The 21,269-nt window shown below is 43.1% G+C and overlaps 1 protein-coding gene and 1 pseudogene across 1 annotated transcript in view; one reads left to right on the forward strand and one right to left on the reverse strand.

Moving 5' to 3' along the window:
* The window catches only part of LOC126235490 (uncharacterized), a 586,979-nt gene that overhangs the window by 46,143 nt on the left and 519,567 nt on the right, over window positions 1–21,269 (forward strand). The window lies entirely within an intron of this gene.
* Window positions 2,781–2,898, reverse strand: LOC126237907 (5S ribosomal RNA; annotated as a pseudogene).

Genomic DNA, 21,269 nt, shown 5'->3' on the forward strand with positions numbered 1-21,269 from the left:
TTTGTATGAGGTTAATGAAATTTTAATACATTATAGCCAAATACATTGTTAATGAAAATCTCAAGTTACAACATTTTCCGATCACCCAAAAAACCACGATAGTGCAAAATAAATCAATAATCAAAAACTTTGTCATATCGTGGAAATTTCAATAAACAATACAAAATTCTTACTCATTATCTGTGTTACTTCAAAATAGGATCAAATAAGATCAAAATACAGGTATACTACTGGAATAAACCAAGTTTAAAGGGCAATGTGCCTTCCATTTATTTTCTATTGTGAGTGAGTAGTGAGTAATGAAAAAGAGCTAGTTCATTTCAGGTAGTGAACAGTTCTGATCCGATCTCTGAAAAGAACAGTTTTGCCCATCTCTAATGTCGACGGGTGTATTGCTGGTTCACAGTGTCCGACAGGAACAATATTTCGTCCGCGCGTCGGCATCGACGGTCGTGGAGACTCTAGCGTCGGCGTCTCTGATGGCGTTAATGTAAGTTCTTTGTCCGCCCTGGCCGCCAGATCGTTTTGCTTGCTGAAGTCTTCTTAATTAACCTCAGTGCTGGTTCCCAAGCCTTGCTAAGAATAAAGCCACAATCTCGGTTGATGAGATCGTCCCTGGTACGGATTCTATGGCCTCTCTAACGACGGTATCCCAGTACTTGAAAATCTGCGCCAAGATCCTGGTGTGTTCGTACTCCATCGCTTGATTCTCGGACAAGCAGTGCTCTGCGACCGCTGACTTTGGTTACATCAGTCGAGGGTACTCTGGTGTTCTCTGCAACGATCTTCAACGGTGCGAACTGTCCATGTTTTCCCGCATTGACATGGTATCTGGTATACGAGGGGGGACCCAAAAATAACCGGAATTTCTTTCTAAGTAGTATATACTTTGTTTTCAAATACAACCGTAATCTCCTTCAAAGTACTCGCCATTAGCATTAATACACTTGTCAAACGTTCATTCCAGTGTTTGAAGCACCTTTTAAATTCGTCCTCTTTGAGACCTGCTAGCACTTTCATGACACTGCGTTTTCGTCTTACACATCCGCAAAACGCTTCCCTCTCAAGTCTCTTTTCATCCTCGGGAATAGGGAGAAGCCCGAGGGTGCTAAATCCGGCGAATAAGGCGTGTGGGTCAAGGTAGTCGTCTTCGATGAGGCAAAAAACTGGCGAACGCTGAGAGCCGTGTACGCGGGAGCGTTGTCGTGATGCAAGAACCACACGCCAGAAGCCCACAAAGCCGGACGTTTTTGCGACAAACTTCTGTGAAGCCGTTTCATAACCTCCTAATAGACTATTTGGCTTACTGTCTGGTTTTCAGGGACAAATTCAGAGTGTACGATCCCTTTCATGTCAAAAAACCGATCGACATCGTTTTCACATTCGATGAGCCAGGTGACTTCCATTGTGATGACTATTGTTTACTTTCTGGATCGTACCCATAGCACCATGACTTATCACCTGTAATGATTTTGTTGAAAAAATGTGGATCATCTTTGAACGCATCCTTCATTTCGAGGCAGGCTTGAACGCGACGATCCCTTTGATCTCCGGTAAGAAGCTTCGCCACGAATTTTGCTGCCTCTCTCCGCATCCCCGAATCGATAGTCAAGATGCGCTGAATTGAGCTCCAGGACAACCCGGACAAGTTCTCGAGTTGGTCGATTGTCCTGCCTCGACCTTCACTGATAAGATCACGGATTTTGTCGCTGTTGTCTTCGCTTCGAGCAGTTGAAGGTCGACCGGAACGGAGCTGATCTTCAACCATCATTTCTCCCTTTTCAAACCGAGAAAACCATTCGTACATTTGCGTTTTACTAATAGCATAGTTTTTGTAGGCTGTCTGAATCATCGGAACAGTTTCTGCTGCGTTCTTGCCGAGCAAGGAACAAAACTTCACTGCCGCACGTTGGTCATAAGAACTAGCCATTTCCTCATGTCACGTCTGCACTGTACGCACACTCAAAGAACTGCCAAAGAAACCACACATCTCACTGTGGGGTGACGCCGCGTGGCAGAATGACTCAGCAGAGCTCCTACTACAACCCTCTGGCGGGGCAACCTGCTACTACAAGTACACGATGTGCAGCATTACGATTCCGGTTACTTTTATGCCCCCTCTCGTACGTCAGCCTCCTTCAAACCGAGATCACCTCCGACACTTCCCGATAATGCTCGTGTTTTATTGGACAGGCAAAAGACAGTTTTTACTCGGTGTTTCTTCCATAAGCGTCCGATTTTTCTCGATAGTGTGCCAGTGTACGGTATAAAGGCAGTGGCTGCCTCTTCTTCCGTGACTTCTTCTGCCTCCACAGGTTGTACTGTTGTGGCGGAGCCGAGAGCGCTCCTAATCTGCCACTCTGGGTACCCGCAATACGGCTCTGAGGTGGTCCAGCTCCTCGGTCAGACACTCTACGCCTGAAATGGTGGGTGTTCTGTGTATTAGTGTTTTAATACCCCATTCCTCTGCCTGTTGGACGACATGAACCGGCAGTACGCCCGTGGACTGTTCGATCAGCAAATACGCTTGGAGAAACTGAAGAATCAAGATAGTTATTTGTTTTTTCCTTGCCTATAAAGCACTCCGTCTTCAGGCCACGAGTGACCTACCAGGACCATCCGACCGCCGTGTCATCCTCAGGGGAGGATGCGGATAGGAGGGGCGTGGAGTCAGCACACCGCTCTCCCGGGCGTTATGATGGTATTCTTGACCGAAGCCGCTACTGTTCGGTCGTGTAGCTCCTCAATTGGCATCACGAGGCTGAGTGCACCCCGAAAAATGGTAACAGCGCATGGCGGCCTGGATGGTCACCCATCCAAGTGCCGACCACGCCCGACAGCGCTTAACTTCGGTGATCTCACGAGAACCGGTGTATCCACTGCGGCAAGGCCGTTGCCGTTTTTCCGTGCCTATAAAATGTGTTATTGCTCTTTCTGTAGCTACGCCTAAAAGGCTAGCCAGTTTCGACGATGTCCATACATACATACATCCCATAGAGGATTGATCTCTGCACTTCCCGGACAATCATTTTCTGTAGGCCCCTGATGCACATGGTGAGCAGTTAGCACCTAATATTTTTCCTGTCATAATTACTAACACAACACTTTAAAATGAGCCTTATTAAAGACTCAACTTGCAATGTCGCACTCAAGAGGCTCCTTTTAAGTAGTTGAAACCATAGACTTTCTTCAAGTTTTGTTCATCCAACTGGAAAGTTTCTTCCCCTTGTCCTCCTAGGTAATCAGAATTTCACAGACAGTGATCTCTTCTTTCTTATCGCCGAGAAATTTATGAGGCTGTAATGTAGCAATGTACTAAGAGTTGTCGTCTTGGATTGAAAGCATACGTTGCCATGGAGCCGGGAGGAATGCAGATTTGGTGCTGACGCTGGCTACTGGGCTGAGAGGGCGGTGTACGTGCTTAACGCTGCGTGCAATACGTTACACATACTCGCTATAAGCCTAAAGAAGCACTATTAAATATTAACCAATGTTTTTCATAATTAGAATGCCAAGTTCTATGGATAACTTGACCATACTGTTAAAATTTCAAATCAACAATTTCAGTACTTTCGGAGATATACGTTTTTACATAAAACACATAATAACCGTGCTGGCATTGTGTAACCGACTTAGGGAATGTAATGCATTCATCTATAGTATCAGTTGAAACTACAACCAAGAGGATAGGTTCTCGTGATCTAATTTTCTGAAATTTTCTTTAGTTTCATTATGACAGATTTCTGACGTAATTAAAAATACATTGGAAAATTATTAATTCAATGTGTTTTGGCTGTGTGAGTGTTTTCGTGAGACTGAGAGAGTAAACAGAGGACATACGTAAAGAGAGAATGTGATATTTTAATAAAACTAAATATACAGGGTGTTTCAAAAATGACCGGTATATTTGAAACGGCAATAAAATGGTTCAAATGGCTCTGAGCACTATGGGACTCAACTGCTGAGGTCATTAGTCCCCTAGAACTTAGAACTAGTTAAACCTAACTAACCTAAGGACATCACACACATCCATGCCCGAGGCAGGATTCGAACCTGCGACCGTAGCGGTCTCGTGGAAACGGCAATAAAAACTAAACGAGCAGCGATAGACATACACCGTTTGTTGCAATATGCTTGGGACAACAGTACATTTTCAGGCAGACAAACTTTCGAAATTACAGTAGTTACAATTTTCAACAACAGATAGCGCTGCGGTCTGGGAAACTCTATAGTACGATATTTTCCACATATCCACCATGCGTAGCAATAATATGGCGTAGTCTCTGAATGAAATTACCCGAAACCTTTGACAACGTGTCTGGCGGAATGGCTTCACATGCAGATGAGATGTACTGCTTCAGCTGTTCAATTGTTTCTGGATTCTGGCGGTACACCTGGTCTTTCAAGTGTCCCCACAGAAAGAAGTCACAGGGGTTCATGTCTGGCGAATAGGGAGGCCAATCCACGCCGCCTCCTGTATGTTTCGGATAGCCCAAAGCAATCACACGATCATCGAAATATTCATTCAGGAAATTAAAGACGTCGGCCGAGCGATGTGGCCGGGCACCATCTTGCATAAACCACGAGGTGTTCACAGTGTCGTCTAAGGCTGTTTGTACCGCCACAAATTCACGAAGAATGTCCAGATAGCGTGATGCAGTAATCGTTTCGGATCTGAAAAATGGGCCAATGATTCCTTTGGAAGAAATGGCGGCCCAGACCAGTACTTTTTGAGGATGCAGGGACGATGGGACCGCAACATGGGGCTTTTCGGTTCCCCATATGCGCCAGTTCTGTTTATTGACGAAGCCGTCCAGGTAAAAATAAGCTTCGTCAGTAAACCAAATGCTGCCCACATGCATATCGCCGTCATCAATCCTGTGCACTATATCGTTAGCGAATGTCTCTCGTGCAGCAATGGTAGCGGCGCTGAGGGGTTGCCGCGTTTGAATTTTGTATGGATAGAGGTGTAAACTCTGGCGCATGAGACGATACGTGGACGTTGGCGTCATTTGGACCGCAGCTGCAACACGGCGAACGGAAACCCGAGGCCGCTGTTGGATCACCTGCTGCACTAGCTGCGCATTGCCCTCTGTGGTTGCCGTACGCGGTCGCCCTACCTTTCCAGCACGTTCATCCGTCACGTTCCCAGTCTGTTGAAATTTTTCAAACAGATCCTTTATTGTATCGCTTTTCGGTCCTTTGGTTACATTAAACCTCCGTTGAAAACTTCGTCTTGTTGCAACAACACTGTGTTCTAGGCGGTGGAATTCCAACACCAGAAAAATCCTCTGTTCTAAGGAATAAACCATGTTGTCTACAGCACACTTGCACGTTGTGAACAGCACACGCTTACAGCAGAAAGACGACGTACAGAATGGCGCACCCACAGACTGCGTTGTCTTCTATATCTTTCACATCACTTGCAGCGCCATCTGTTGTTGAAAATTGTAACTACTGTAATTTCGAAAGTTTGTCCGCCTGAAAATGTACTGTTGTCCCAAGCATATTGCAACAAACGGTGTATTTCTATCGCTGCTCGTTTAGTTTTTATTGCCGTTTCAAATATACCGGTCATTTTTGAAACACCCTTCATGTACGTATGAGAAGGTTGTTGTGCAATAGGGGAATTTGTGAAAGTCCGAGTGAGCTTGATTTTGTAAAAGGCAGCCAGAACGGGCATGGAGCCACAAATTGATTAGTAATTTATTTTCCGGGAAGCAATCGTATCTTGTTTTCGTTACATTTTATTTATTTTCGGAATTACGAAATTTCTAGTCTAAGTTACTTGTGGTTATCCGATTGGCTGATATTAGAAATACTGCGAGTATAGAAGTGCTCGAGATAACCTGATTGGCTCTTTAACATACTAGCCAATAGGGAATCAGCATTTCCCACGCGTTTGAGTAGGGCTTTGTGCCTCAGAACTACGAATCGATAGAGTAGCTCGGGAGCCATGTTCTGGTAAACTATCTTAAACCGCGCTGACCAAATTTGTACCAAAATGAAGCAGTTCGCGCTTTTGATAGGTTCTCGTGTCGTTGACGAAAATCGGCTACAGTATTGAGTATTTTGTGAAAGTTTGAGCGATGTAAGTGGTTTATTTTTTGAAATATTCGCATGTGAACCGTTCACGTCGTTTATAAACTCAGCGTGGCGTGTTTCCTGCATATTACGAGACATTATGGCGAGCAGTTTTTCACAAGAAGCCTACTGAACGAATAAATGTGTTAACTCGCAAATTATCGTGTTTAGGAGGTACAAAATACGGGATCGGACTAAATATCTTCTGGCTGCTTTCGGAAGTGAGCTTTAACAGAGACAATCAGTAACATTGCGTAACTGATGTCGGGATATTAAATACAGACTTAATAGACATATTCTATGTTTTATAGACAATAAACCAACTTAAAAACTCCAAACATCATCAAGGAGACGCTCACGAATACATCCTCTAAAGTCAGATTCGTGGGTGAACTATCGGAACCTTTTGAGATCAGAACAGGCGTCCGACAAGATGGTCTCTTACCCGTGCTATTTAACTGTCAGCTCGAAAAAGTTGTGAGGAAATGGAATGCAAGAACGAGAGGGGGAATAAGACTTGGCACAAAAAAACAAAGGAATCACGATTAAGTATTCAGCATTTGCGGACGACATGGCGCTGCTCGCGGAAACGTGGGAGGAAGCTAAAGAACAAGTCACCGAGTTACAAGAGCAGGCAGGGAAGACAGGACTTTCTGATGAAAGAAAGAAGATTATGACGATTACACTATATACTCCTAAGAGAAATAAAGTAGGAGCTCAAAAAATAGAGGTGGTTAGGAGTTTCAAGTGCCAAGGGGAATGGATTGAATGGAACAACCTTGAATGGAAGGCAATGGAAAAGAGAAGGACCAAAATGGAACTACCTTTCCAGAAAACCAAAAACACATACAATAAGAAAGCCCTGTCTTTGAACACCAAAACAAGGCATTATAACACAGTAATTAAGCCGGAAGTACTCTATGCAGCAGAGACACTTGTCATGAGGAGATAGGGGCAAATGGGGAAATTGGAAAACAAGAAGAGGAAAATTTAGAGGAAGATCATGTGTCCCAAATTCGAAAATAACAATCAAGTTTTTTTATAGAAATTAAGCCCTCTATGCAAAGACCCGCCAGGTTAGCCGATAGCGCTAACGCGCTGCTTCCTGGACTCGGGTAGGCGCGCCGGCCCCGGATCGAATCCGCCCGGCGGTTTAACGGCGACGGCCGGTGTGCTGGCCACCCTGGATGTGGGTTTTAGGCGGTTTTCCATATCCCTCTAGGTGAATACCGGGCTGGTCCCCACGTCCCGCCTCAGTTACACGGCTCGCAGACATCTAAACACTTTCGCACTATTCCATGAATTACACTAGTCGCAGACAGTTGGGGTACACTAATTGCGTCCCAGGGGGTACGGGGTGGCGGCAGGAAGGCCATCAGGCCACCCCTTCCATCAACATTGCCACATCCGATTAACCATGCCGACCCTGCGTATCTGCGGGAAATAAGGCACAAGCAAAAAGAAAAAGAAAAAGCCCTCTATGCAAAGTCGGACAGACTCTTGCAAACAATGAGGAAAAAGAGGATTGATTTCTATGGCCTCATACTCAGAATTAATCCCGACAGACTAACAAAACAAATCTTTGACTTCTTAGTTGGTTTGAGGAAGTGGAAAGGTATATGAGAGAACTACAGATTACCGAAGTCATGTTAAAGAACGGTACAGCCAAGACCGTGACGAAAGACAAAACTAAGAGGTATCAAGTTAAGATCAGCACCAGGAAATCTTTTCATATATCAGTGGAGGAAAGAAAGAAGCATCAGATAGATTGAAGAACTATTGGGAGAAAAAGAGAGCACAAGCATCTAAGAAGTCATGGATCTGACGTACCCCAAAGATGGGTGATTGGAAGTGAAAAAACAACCAACTTAAAGGAATTTTTAGGCATTTCTTCAAGTTACGCAAGAATCCCGAAATTTCGATAGCTGAGTAACTTTCAGATACTGCCCGTGGCCATTGCGTGGTAGGTATTTAGTCGAATTTTCGTCAACGCTGCAGTATCTACCATCGCAGAGTGAAGAGCCAGACAACCTGAAACGCATGCGAGTATATGGACAGATTTTTTTTAAGGGGGATAGGACGTCAAACGGGTCGACTTGGAGCAGGAGAGGCACTACAGGACATTTTAATTTCCACTGTCTATACTTTTACAAGTAAATTCATAAAACTTTGTCAGCATGACCAGGAAGGATTCAGGATTCACACTCGTAGCAGTGGAAGTTCAAAAACATAACAAAATAATTTTTTTACATGTGAAATTTCATCATTTTTTCACGTACTTTTGTCTGCATTTTTGCTATAGATACACTTTTCTTCGTAAGTAAGAGAGACTGTTCGATGAATTTTGCACAGCATGCAAACCATACTTACAGGTGTCTGAAAGTCTGGAATCTATTTAATTTATGAAAAAATGAATGAGCTGTTACGTTTTAAACTTTATGTTTAGAAAAAAATCAAATTTTGTAGTTAATTATATAAATTTTTACCACAGTTTTTAATAGATTTGGAAAATTCTAGAGTTTCATACACCTGTAAGTATGGTTTGTATGCTGTGCAAAATTCATCAAAGAATCTATCTTACCTGTGAAGAAAAATGTACCTATAGCAACAAATGCAGCCAATAGTAAGCGAAAAAATGATGAAATTTCACATGTAAAAAAGCACTCCGGCTTCAGACCACGAGTGGCCTACCGGGACCATCCGACCGCCGTGTCATCCTCAGTGGAGGATGCGTATAGGAGGGGCGTGGAGTCAGCACACCGCTCTCCCGGTCGTTATGGTGGTATACTTGACCGAAGCCGCTACTGTTCGGTCGAGTGCACCCCGAAAAACGACAACAGCGCATGGCGGCCTGGATGGTCACCCATGCAAGTGCCGACCACGCCCGACAGCGCTTAATTTCGGTTATCTCACGGGAACCGGTGTATTCACTGCGCCAAGGCCGTTGCCCCCAAATTTCACATGTAAAGAAATTTATTTTGTTATGTTTTTGAACTTCCACTGCTACAAGTGTGAATCCCGAATCCTTCCTGGTCATGCTGACAAAGTTTTATGAATTTATTTGTAAAAGTGTAGACAGTAGAAAATAAAATGTTCTGTTGTGCCTCTCCTGCTCCAAGTCGGCCCGTTTGACGTCCTACCCCCATTAAGGGATAGTGGGAGCACAATCCACCCCACAGCAAGGTCGTCGAAGCTTACAAAAGGATCACTTTCGGCTGAAGCCGCTACATTCGGCTAACTGCGGAGGAAAGTGGCACTGGCGACCGGCACGCCTCGGAGACGCGGTGCATCGTGCGAGGCCGGCCGAGGTTCGTGGACCCTGGCGGAGGTCACTCAGCTGTCCGCTGTGGCGAAACGGCGGCCCACGCCACGGCCAAACTGGGAGCGAGCAGGCTGGCCTGCCCACGCCGGCCGTCAGGCGTCGGGCCGCTCCCAGCGCCTGCGCGACCCGACGCGACGCGACGCTCCGCTCCGCCGTTTCCCAACGCCCGACGTCTGACGCCACACGGCAGGGCGTCCTCTCGGCAGAGACGAGTGTCATACTCGCACCGCGCTGTCAGTGACACACGTCGCACCGAGCCGCGCGTCTTGTCAGCATCAAGCCTGCGCCTTCAACCACGTGGCGACTTTCTTTTGGGACAGAAAAGGTGCGATTTTTGTGGATTTCCTGAAAAGAGGTACTACAATAAACTCTCAAAGGTATTGCCAAACTCTGCACAACCTCAGAAGAGCAATACAAAACAAGCGCAGGGGAAAGTTGGGCTCAAAGATCTTGCTGATTCACGACAACGCCCGGGCCCACACGGCAAATGCCACTCGTGAAGTTCTCGAATCTTTTAAGTGGGAGTTGTTTCCTCATCCGCCGTATAGTGCGGACCTGGCACCGAGCGACTACCACTTATTCCCAGCAATGAAGAAGTGGTTGGCTATGCAGCGTTTTGATGACGACGCACAGCTTCAAGAAGAGGTAACCATGTGGTCGAAAGGCGCAGGCGGCCGAATTTTACGACGAAGGAATTTCCAAGCTCGTCCATCGCTACGACAAGTGCCTTAATTTAAATGGCAACTATGTAGAAAAGTAGTATTTAAGTGTGGCCCTCGTATTACTACAGGAGATGCTGTTGGCCAAAACTAGAAGAAAATTTCTTTAATGATACACTAAGTAATCAAAAGTAGCCGGTGTAGCGACACTTTTTTCTATCCCGATTTCCGTACCTTGAATGAAATTAGGAATGTTAATTTATCTATACATTGACTGGTATTGAGGGGTTTTGTTTTATTCCGGCTAGTTCTTAAATTAACCCAAATGAGTCAAAAAATGGCTCTGAGCACTATGGGACTTAACTGCTGAGGTCATTAGTCCCCTAGAACTTAGAACTAGTTAAACCTAACTAACCTAAGGACATCACAAACATCCATGCCCGAGGCAGGATTCGAACCTGCGACCGTAGCGGTCTTGCGGTTCCAGACTGCAGCGCCTTTAACCGCAGGGCCACTTCGGCCGCCCCCGATGAGTCACTACACGTCTTGTCTTCCCAGTTCTGAAGGAAAACACCGTAAGTAAATTAACACTAGTGTTTTCAATAGGTTCTCGTTCACTTGTTACAGTTACTAGTCTGCAGTTTATTCTTGGTGAAAATCACGTAACCTAATTATTTATGAACCTAAATCGAAGTAAAGTTCAAGACGAATAGTCACTTTCAAATTAACACGTTATTTTATTTAACAATAATTATTAATAAATCAGTACATTCACACGATCGCATTCAAAGGGGTTCTTTGAATAAGTATCTAATCTGGAATCCCGTCAATATCGGAGATACTACACAATGTTCTGTCACTTTCGATAAAAAGATTGTTCCCCTTTAATATCCATAAACTGTCACGAACTATGAGTACTAGTCCCGTGAAGTAAAGCGTTTCCACTATTACAATACGAAGTTCGAATCTGTCCAAAAATCGTTAATTTCGTAAAATATTTAAATCTTCACACGAAGTGACGTTAAAGTCAGAGAGATTATTGATCACCTCCCCGTTTCTCTAATATAACAAAAGTTCTAATTCTGATCCGAAATTAATGCTTCCCAAAAAACAATCTCGTCGCGATTTATTCTTGCGCCCTGGTTTAATAAAGCTCCTTTTGTTGCTTCCTAAAGCTGTAACGTCCTAATTGACTGCGAACAGACTAGAGGATAAAGACTGAAGTATCATAAATGCATTGTATGTCTATTTGCACTTTAGTTAACGCTATCTTTGGTGTTCAAGACCTACGTTCTGTGACTATAATATTGATTTTCTCATATATAAGAATAACTAATAATTTAACCATTTCTATCTCCCCCCCCCCCATGCTTCCAAAATTTATGATTAAAATTCTTTTCTATTTCTATTATTTTTCTACTATAGATTTCTATTTCGTAAATTACTACTTGTGGAGGGGCTTGGGACATTTCCTGAATTTATATTTCGAGGGCATGGGAGCTAATTTTGGGAGCTATTTTGGTTTATTAACACCAAGAGGCCTTGTAGGTGTTACACCGGCCGCCCCCCCCCCCCCCACACACACACACAAACACACAAAACGTACGTTTTTCGTATTAGGTGCATTGCGTTGCCACCTACTACCAGGTACTCCATATCAGCGACCTCAGTAGGCATTAGAGACCGTGAGAGAGCAGAACGGAGCTCTCCGCGGAACTCGCGGACTTCGAACGTGGTCAGGTTATTGGGTGTCGCTTGTGTCCTGACACAAGCTTCCGTAGGTCCACTGTTTCCGATGGGATAGTGAAGTGGAAACGTGAAGGGACACGTACAGCACAAAAGCGTACAGGCCGACCTCGTCTGTTGACTGACAGAGACCGCCGACAGTTGAAGACGGTCGTATTATGTAATAGGCAGACATCTATCCAGACCATCACACGGGAATTCTAAAGTGCATTAGGATCCACTGCAGGTACTATGACAGTTAGGGGAAAGGTGACAAAACTTGTCTAAAAACAGACACACAATACTACAGGAGGTCCTATTGGTCTAAAACCAGAAGAAAATTTTATAATGATACACTATGTGATCAAAAGTATCCGGACACCCCAAAAACATACGTTTTTCATATTAGGTGCATTGTGCTGCCACCTGCTGCCAGGTACTCCATATCAGCGACCTCAGTAGTCATTAGACATCGTGAGAGAGCAGAATGGGCCCTCCGCGGAACTCACGGACTTTGAACGTGGTAAGGTGGTTGGGTGTCACTTGTGCCACACGTCTGTACGCGAGATTTCCACACTCCTGAATATCCCTAGGTCCACTGTTCCCGATGTGATAGTGAAGTGGAAACGTGAAGGGACACGTACAGCACAAAAGCGTACAGGCCGACTTCGTCTGTTGACTGACAAAGACCGCCGACAGTTGAAGAGGGTCGTAATGTGTAATAGGCAGACATCTATCCAGACCATCACACAGGAATTCCAAACTGCATCAGCAACCACAGCAAGTACTATGAAAGTTAGGTGGGAGGTGAGAAAACTTGGATTTCATGGTCGAGCGGCTGCTCATAAGCCACACATCATGCCGGTAAATGCCAAACGACGCCTCTCTTTGTGTAAGGAGCGTAAACATTGGACGATTGAAAAGTGGAAAAACGTTGTGTGGAGTGACGAATCACGGTACACAATTTGGCGGTCCGACTGCAGGGTGTGGGTATGGCGAATGCCCGATGAGCGTCATCTTCCAGCACCTGTAGTGCCAACAGTAAAATCCGGAGGCGGTGGTGTTATGGTGTACTCGTGCTTTTCATGGACGGGACTTACACCCCTTCTTGTTTTGCATGGCACTGTCACAGCACAGGCCTATATTGACGTTTGAAGCACTTTCTTGCTTCCCACTGTTGAAGAGCAATTGGGGGATAGCTATTGCATCTTTCAACACGATCGAGCATCCGTTCATAATGCACGGCCTGTGGCGGAGTGGTTATACGACAATAACATCCCTGGAATGGACTGACCTGCACAGAGTTCTGACTTGAATCCTATAAAACACCTTTGGAATGTTTTGGAACGCTGACTTCGTCCCAGGCCTCATCGACCGACATCGATATCTCTCCTCAGTGCAGCACTCTGTGAAGAATGGGCTGCCACTCCCCAAGAAAACACCAGCACCTGATTGAACGCATGCCTGCGAGAGTGCAAGCTGTCAGCAAGGCTAAGGGTGGGCCAACACCGTATTGAATTCCAACAGTACCGATGAAGGGCGCCACGAACTTGAAAGTCATTTTCAGCCAGGTATCAAGATACTTTTGATCATACAGTGTATGACTGAATTTTCTGATGTTGAGAAATCAGGAGGAAGTAAGAATGTCCTAAACCCAAGATCGCATAAATAATTTATTTATTAATAACAACCGGTTCCTGTCATCTTCATGTCATTAGCAATTTCATATGAAACCGTGTTCATTTTGAGTTGGGACCTCACGCCAAACTGTCAATGTTAGCCGCCAAAATGTAACCACTAAATCTGAGGTTCCAACTCAAAAAGGACACTTTCTACACAAAATCTTTGAAGACCTGAAGATGACATCAGTAAGTTAAGATATTATTTACGCGATCTTTGCTTTAAAAAGTTTTTGCTATACAGATTTTGTAATTTCTTCAGTTTTAATCTGTAGTTCACAGCCAACAAATTTCAGTCTGAGCCCACCTATAACCCGAGAAAATTTTTCAGTATAAAATTTTATTTCGAAATCTTTGTCTTTCCGCTATATAATCTACCTTAAAAGTACTGGTATCCTCACTCTACCACGTATACAATTTTCTTTCACGATTCTTAAACCGAACGCTGGCAATGTTTACACTATGCTCTTGTGATAATTTCACCAGATGGGTTCACCTTTCATTTCTTTCCCGTAGTCCATATTTCCTTCTCTTAGTTTTTCCTACTATGAAATACCAATCACCCATTGCAATTAACTTTTCGAGTCACAATAAATTTTCGTCTCCCTCAACTATGTGCGTAATTTCTTTTATCTCATAACACATTCTTTTCACTGTATTCAAGAACTGCGGAGTTACCAGGCATGTTCAATCGTAGTGCTGTAGTGGGTGTTGACATTTTGTCTGTTTTGGCTACGATAATGCGTTCATTAGGCTGATCATGGTAGCTTACTCGTAATCCTATTTTCTTATTCTTTTTTAGAGATACTCCAGCCTTACTTTTATTTGATTTTTTATTTATAATCATGAACTGACCAGCAGCTCTGTCCTTCACTTTAGTAGTTTCCACTACACCTAAATTAACAGTCCATTTAGCTTCTTAAACCCTCTAGCCTACCCACACCTTGTGCTGTGGAGGGTGTTGACTTTCTGTCTATCTTGGCTAATGTGTTCGTAATGCTGATCTTAGTAGCTTACCCGCATTCCTCTTTTTTATATATTATTAGAAGAGATACTCCTGCATTATTTTTAGTTGATTTTGTATTTATAACCATGAACTGAACAGTAGTTCTGTCCTTCACTTCAATAATATCAACTACGTCTAAATTAAAATATCCATATACCTTCTTAAATTCTTTAACTTCTCTACACTACTAAGGGAAACAATAACGGACACTCTGTCGCCCAAAAACCCGCTATCACCATTAAGCCACGCAGTAGAACTCGCCCTCTGAGAAACTAACTTCTGAAATTTTCCCTTGCTTTGAGCCATTGGCAGGACCAGCTCAGCAATCTCTCAAGGAGGTCTTCAACGTACTCACTTATGCATTTAATAGTGGAATTCCCATTGCACTCTTATTGTTACAGCCCTTTCTTTTAAATTGGCCAAATGTTTCTTTGACTTTCCTGTATGCTAATTCACTAATCCGACACCTTTTTTTCGATTTGTTCACTTTTTTCATGCGACAATTTCGCCTTAGCTTCCCTGCACTTCCTGTTTTTCATTCCCAAGTGACTTGTATTTCAGCATTCCTGGATTTCTCTGAACATTTTTGCACTTCCTTCTTTCGTCGATCAAATGAAATATTTCTTTTGTTCTCCATGATTCCTTCGCAGGTACTTTCTTTGTACCTACGTTTTTCCTTCCAACTTCTATGATTGCCCTTTTTAGATATGTCCATTCCTGTTCTGTTGTTATACATACTGAACTAATCATTCGCGCGGTATCTAGAGCCTCAGAGAACTCCAAGCCAGGCTCTTCATTCCTTGGTAATTCCGTATCCCTCATTTTTGCGCACTGGTTGTTCCTGACTAACCTCTTAAATTTCAGTCTACTCTTCATTGTTACTAAATTGCGATTCGAGTCTACATCTGCTCCTGGGTACGCCTTACAATTCAGTATCTGATTACGGAATCTCTGTGAGACGATGATGTTCAAATGGTTCAAATAGCTCTGAGCACTATGGGACTTAACTGCTAAGGTCATCAGTCCCCTAGAACTTAGAACTACTTAAACCTAACTAACCTAAGGACATCACGCACATCCATGCCCGAGGCAGTATTCGAACCTGCGACCGTAGCGGTCGCGCGGGTTTAGACTGTAGCGCCTAGAACCACTCGGCCACTCCGGCCGGCCGACGATGATGTAATCTAACTGGAATCTTCCCTTATCTCCTGGCCTTTTCCACGTATAACTCCTCATCTCGTGATTGTTGAACAGAGTATTCGCTACTAATAGCTGAAGTTTATTGCAGAACTGCACTAGTCTTTCTCCTCTCTCACTTCTATACCAATCCCACATTTTCCCTTTCTTCGACTCCTTCCCCTACAACTGCATTCCAGTCCCCCATGACTATTAAGTTTTCATATCCCTTTACGAACTGAATTACCCGTTCAATATTCTTATACTTTCTCTATCTCTTCACCTTCAGCTAGCGAAGTTGGCATGAATGCCTATACTTTAGTTTTCGGTGTTGGTTTGCAGTCTATTCCGATGGGGACAACCCTATCACCAAACTGCTCACAGTAACTCATTCTCTGTCCTACCTTCCTATTCACAGTGAATCCTACTCCCGTTATACCATTTTCTACTCCTTTGTTATTTTCCCATACTCGTCTGACCAGAAATCCTTTTCTTATTTTTATTTACTTCATAACCCCCACTAAATCTAGATTCAGCTTTAGTATTTCCCTTTTCAGATTTTCCAGCTCCCCTACCACGTTCAAGCGTCTGACATCCCACGCTGCGATTGGTTTTCCAATGTTTTGCTCATGGTCACCGCCCCCTTGACAGTTCCCTCCGGAAGATGCGGAATTTTTTGCCAGAGGAGAGATAATCATGACATTTTAAATGTACAGAATGATAATGGTACATTCATAACGAATTCCCTTAATTACTACCAAAGTAGCGTGCACATGTGTCTGCCCAGTTGTAATGACACAGTTTTGATTGCTTTCATCATTATGATGAACTAATTTTTCAAAAATGGTTCTACGCACTATGAGGTCATCAGTCTCCTAGAACTTAGAACTACTTAAACCTAAATAACCTAAGGGCATCACACACATACATGCCAGAAGCAGGGTTCGAACATGCGACCGTAGCAGCAGCGCGGTTCGGTACTGAAGCGCCTAGAACCGCTCGGCCACGGTTTCGGCAACTGATTTTTCTCAAGGACTAAATTTAGGTTTTGGTAACAAAGACAGGACAAAAATGTTGCTCTTCTTTACAGGCGTTGAAGTCACCAGCGACACTACACTGGAGACTGTAAGCACAAATTTAGGAAATGAAACACGAAAGGTACAAAGAAATAGTTCATCAATAAATATGTGAGAAAATAGACAAGGAGAGAAATATCTATTCTTTGTAAAGTTTTGTCTTGATGTTCTTGTGTGTATTATTGTGTTAGAAGACTTCAGTCAGTTACTGTCTTGAATGGCTTTATGAACTGAGTGGCAACAGCTTAAAGTTTCTGATCACTAGACTCGGCGCCGATGCCCTGGATTAAATTCCAAACCTCTCTGCAATGTAATGAGGGCATGTGAAACTGTTGATTGCAATTTGTCCGTCGGATGGAAACACTAATCTCGTCGTGCGCCGTGCTGTTATTCGACTAATATCTACACTCCACAGATATGCTTACTACACGACTTCCAAAAAACATTAAGAAAAGGACTACTCTGCTTGGAGGAAGGAAACTATTTCTATGTAGGCAGCTGAAACTACCCCTCGGGGACCCTCCAACAATGCTCGCTAGATGGTTCAAATGGCTCTGAGCACTATGGGACTCAACTGCTGAGGTCATTAGTCCCCTAGAACTTAGAACTAGTTAAACTTAACTAACCTAAGGACATCACAAACAACCATGCCCGTGGCAGGATTCGAACCTGCGACCGTAGCGGTCTTGCGGTTCCAGACTGCAGCGCCTTTAACCGCACGGCCACAATGCTCGCTAGTCTTCTTTTCTTTCTACCAAAGCTCGACAGAAAATTTTATTTACTTGTGCACTTACCTGACTGAGGAATGGGAGTCGATATGGAAGACATGGGGGATCCAGAATTAGAGCCAGAATTTAACAGAGTTTTAAAAGGCTGGCGGTCAAATAAGGCAGACAGGATATACAACATCCATTCGGACTGTCTGAAACCATTGGGGGAAGTGGCAACGTGACGATAATTCAAGTTGGTGTATACGATCCATGACTCTGGAGTCAGACTTCCGGAAAAATATCATTGATACAGTTTCGAAGAGCAGGGGCAGGTAAGTGCAAGAACTATAGCACAATCAGCTTAACAGCTCGTTCACCAGAGTTGCTGAAAGAATAATATACAGAAGAATTAAACAGAAAATTCTCTCGACGAAAGATTACTAACTATGGATTGGAAAACTGTACAGGACACACCAATACTGAAGAAAGGAAATGGGAGTAATCCGCTCAATTACAAACAGGCGCCACTGACGTCGGTTTGCAGTAGGAGTTCGGAACATACTCTGGGTTGGAACATTATGAATTATCTTGAAAGAAACCATCTATTGGCATATAGTCAGCACGGATTCAGAAAATATCTTACAGTATAACAGGCTCCTTATTCACACGAAGTAATGGGTGCGATCGAAAGGGGACCTGAAACTGATTACATATTTGCAGGCCTCCAGGAGTCTTTTGAAGTCGTTCCCATCAAACGGCTTCTAATCAGACTGCGTGCCTATGGAATATTGTCTCAATTTTGCGACTGGTTTCGTGATTTCCTGTCGAAAGGTCACAGTTCGTAGTAACTGACAGAAAGTCATCAAGTAAAAGAGACGTGATATCTGCTGTTCTTAATCTACATATACGATTTAAAACACATTCTGAGCAGTCATCTTAGATTGTTCGCAGATGATGCTTTCTTTTACGGTGAAGTAAATTCATCAGGAGATCAAAACCAATTGGAAAATGATTTAGACAAAATATTTAAACGGTGCTAAGAATGGCAATTATCTTAAATAACAAAAAGTGTGAAGTTAACCACATAAGTATTAAAATTAATCCGTTAAATTTCGGTTACACAATAATCACACAAGTCTAACGGCTCTCAGTTCACGTAAATACCTAGGTATTACAATTACCAACAACTAAAATTGGAATGATAAAATAATAAATGTGTGGAAGGCGAACCAAAGACTGCATTTCGTTGGCATAACACTCATAAAATGCAGTAGGTGTGCAAATGAGATTGCACACAACACAGTTGTCCGATCTCTTTTAGAATATTGCTTCACGATATGGGATCCATACCAGGTAGTATTGGCGGAGGACATCGAAAAAATTCAAAGTAGGATAGCACGGTTTGTATTATTGAGAAGTAGGGGAGAAAGTGTCATGGGTGTGACACGCGAGCTATAACGGCAGTTGTTAAAAACAGAGGCATTTTTCGCTGCAGCGAGATTTTTTCACCAAATTTCAGTCTCTAACTTTCTCCTCCGAATGCGAAAATAGGTAGAAATGACCATCGTAATAAGAGAAGAGGTTTAAGTGTTCGTTTTTCCAGAGTGCTGTTCGGGAAATGAATGGTACAGAAATAATCTTAGGGTGATTCGATGAATTCCATGACGGGCGCTTAAGTGTAGTGTGTAGAGTAATCATCTACATGTAGATCTGTTACATGAGGATCAGTTTGGGTTTCTGGAAAGTAAGAGCACGAAAGAGGCAGTTCTGTTGTAGTGACTGATAATGGAAACAACACCTAAGGAATATCAAGGTATGTTCCTACCATTTGTCGACGTGGAAAAAGCGTTCGATAATGTAAATTCGTGTAAGAAGTTCGAAGTTCTGAGAAGAATAGGAGTAAGCTATAGGGAAAGACGGGGCTCTTATTAAAAACGGTTTAAAAAAGGGCTGCAGTCTCTCACCTCTGCTGTTAAATCTAGACGTCGAAGAAGCAGTGACAGAAATAAAAGAAAGGTTCAAGAGTGGGATTAAAATTCAGGGTGGAAGAATGGCAATGGTAAGGTTCGCTGGCGACGTTGGTATCCTTAGTGAGAATGAAGAATGATTAGAGGACATACAGAATCGAATGAACAGTCTAATGAGCACAGAATACGGACTGAGAGTGAACCGAAGAAAGATGAAAGGAATGGAGGGGATCCGGAAATGAGAATAGCGAAAAATTAATACCAAAATTGGGGATCACTATGTAAAGAAAATTGAGGAATTATGCTACATTGGAAGCAAAATTACACATGAGGGACGAAGCAAAAGTGACACAGAAAGCGGCTTAGCACAGGTAAGGAAGGCATTCCTGGTTAAGAAAAGTCTGCTAGTAACAAATATTTCTGAGCATATAAGTTTGGAGTATAGTATTTTATGGTAGTAAATTGAAGCGTTTGAGATGTGCTGAACAAGAGCGTTTAAAATCAGATGGACTGAAAAGGAATGAGGAAGTTGTCCCCAGATTCGGCGAAGAGAGAAACATCAACACTGATTTGAAGAAGGGACAAGATGATAGGATATCCGTTAAGCGATCAGGGAATAGCATGGCAAGGAGATGAACATGAGGAAAACATAAAGAAGTCAAGGAATGATGCTTGAGGGAGCTGTAGGAGACAAAAGTTATGGGGGGAGGCAGCGACTGGAAAACGTCCAATAAATAATTCAGAACTTAGGGTGGAAATGCTACAGTTTGATGAAGACGTTGGCACTAGAGTGGAATTGGAGGTGGGCCGCATGAAACCAGTCAGAAGACTAGTAATTTAAAAAAATGAATTGGGCTATACTTAATTACTGCTTTAGTTTACTGTCTGTGTGTGTGTGCGTGAGAGAGAGAAAGAGAGAGAGAGAGAGTCAAAAGCCTCTTCTTGATTGGTGAACAACATGTTGCAGTTTTTTTCACAATACCGATGCGGTCATCAGTGAAAAATCGAGTGTGTTCCAGCTAGCCTGGGAAATGCTGTTTCTCTGCGTTGCCGTGGATTAGCCCAACACCAGATTTGGCGCCAAGTCTGCATGATATCGTAGTGAATAAGTTGCTGTCATCCGTTAGAGAAACGTACAAAAGATCAGTCAACAATTAGGCACCATGGTAACAATACAGAAGCAGGTCAAAAATATTAGTAAATCACCGAACCTGAACTGTTAAACGTCAAGAGGAAAAATATGCAACTTCCTACCAGTGGTTTTGGCTGCGGAGAGTAGTGGCGTTTGTCTCTCGTATTACAGAAAAGGTTCTGTCCCTGCTGAGCCGTAGCTGCGAATAAGATTTCCGTGACTTTCCATTCTATTTGTCTGTGTCATAAATGACTAGCAAAGGACTTCATTGGAAAATATATATATATATATATATATATATATATATATATATATATATATATATATATTGGGTGATCAAAAAGTCAGTATAAATTTGAAAACTGAATAAGTCACGGAATAAATTAGATAGAGAGGTACAAATTGACACACATGCTTCGAATGACATGGGGTTTTATTAGAACCAAAAAAATACAAAAGTTCAAAAAATGTCCGACAGATGGCGCTTCATCTGATCAGAATAGCAATAATTAGCATAAAAAAAGGAAGAAAAATCAAAGATGATGTTCTTTACAGGAAATGCTCAATATGACCACCACCATTCCTCAAATGGTTCAAATGGTTCAAATGGCTCTGAGCACTATGGGACTCAACTGCTGAGGTCATTAGTCCCCTAGAACTTAGAACTAGTTAAACCTAACTAACCTAAGGACATCACAAACAACCATGCCCGAGGCAGGATTCGAACCTGCGA

The sequence above is a fragment of the Schistocerca nitens genome, chromosome 2 (assembly GCF_023898315.1).
Source record: "Schistocerca nitens isolate TAMUIC-IGC-003100 chromosome 2, iqSchNite1.1, whole genome shotgun sequence".
Classification (NCBI taxonomy): Eukaryota; Metazoa; Arthropoda; class Insecta; order Orthoptera; family Acrididae; genus Schistocerca; species Schistocerca nitens.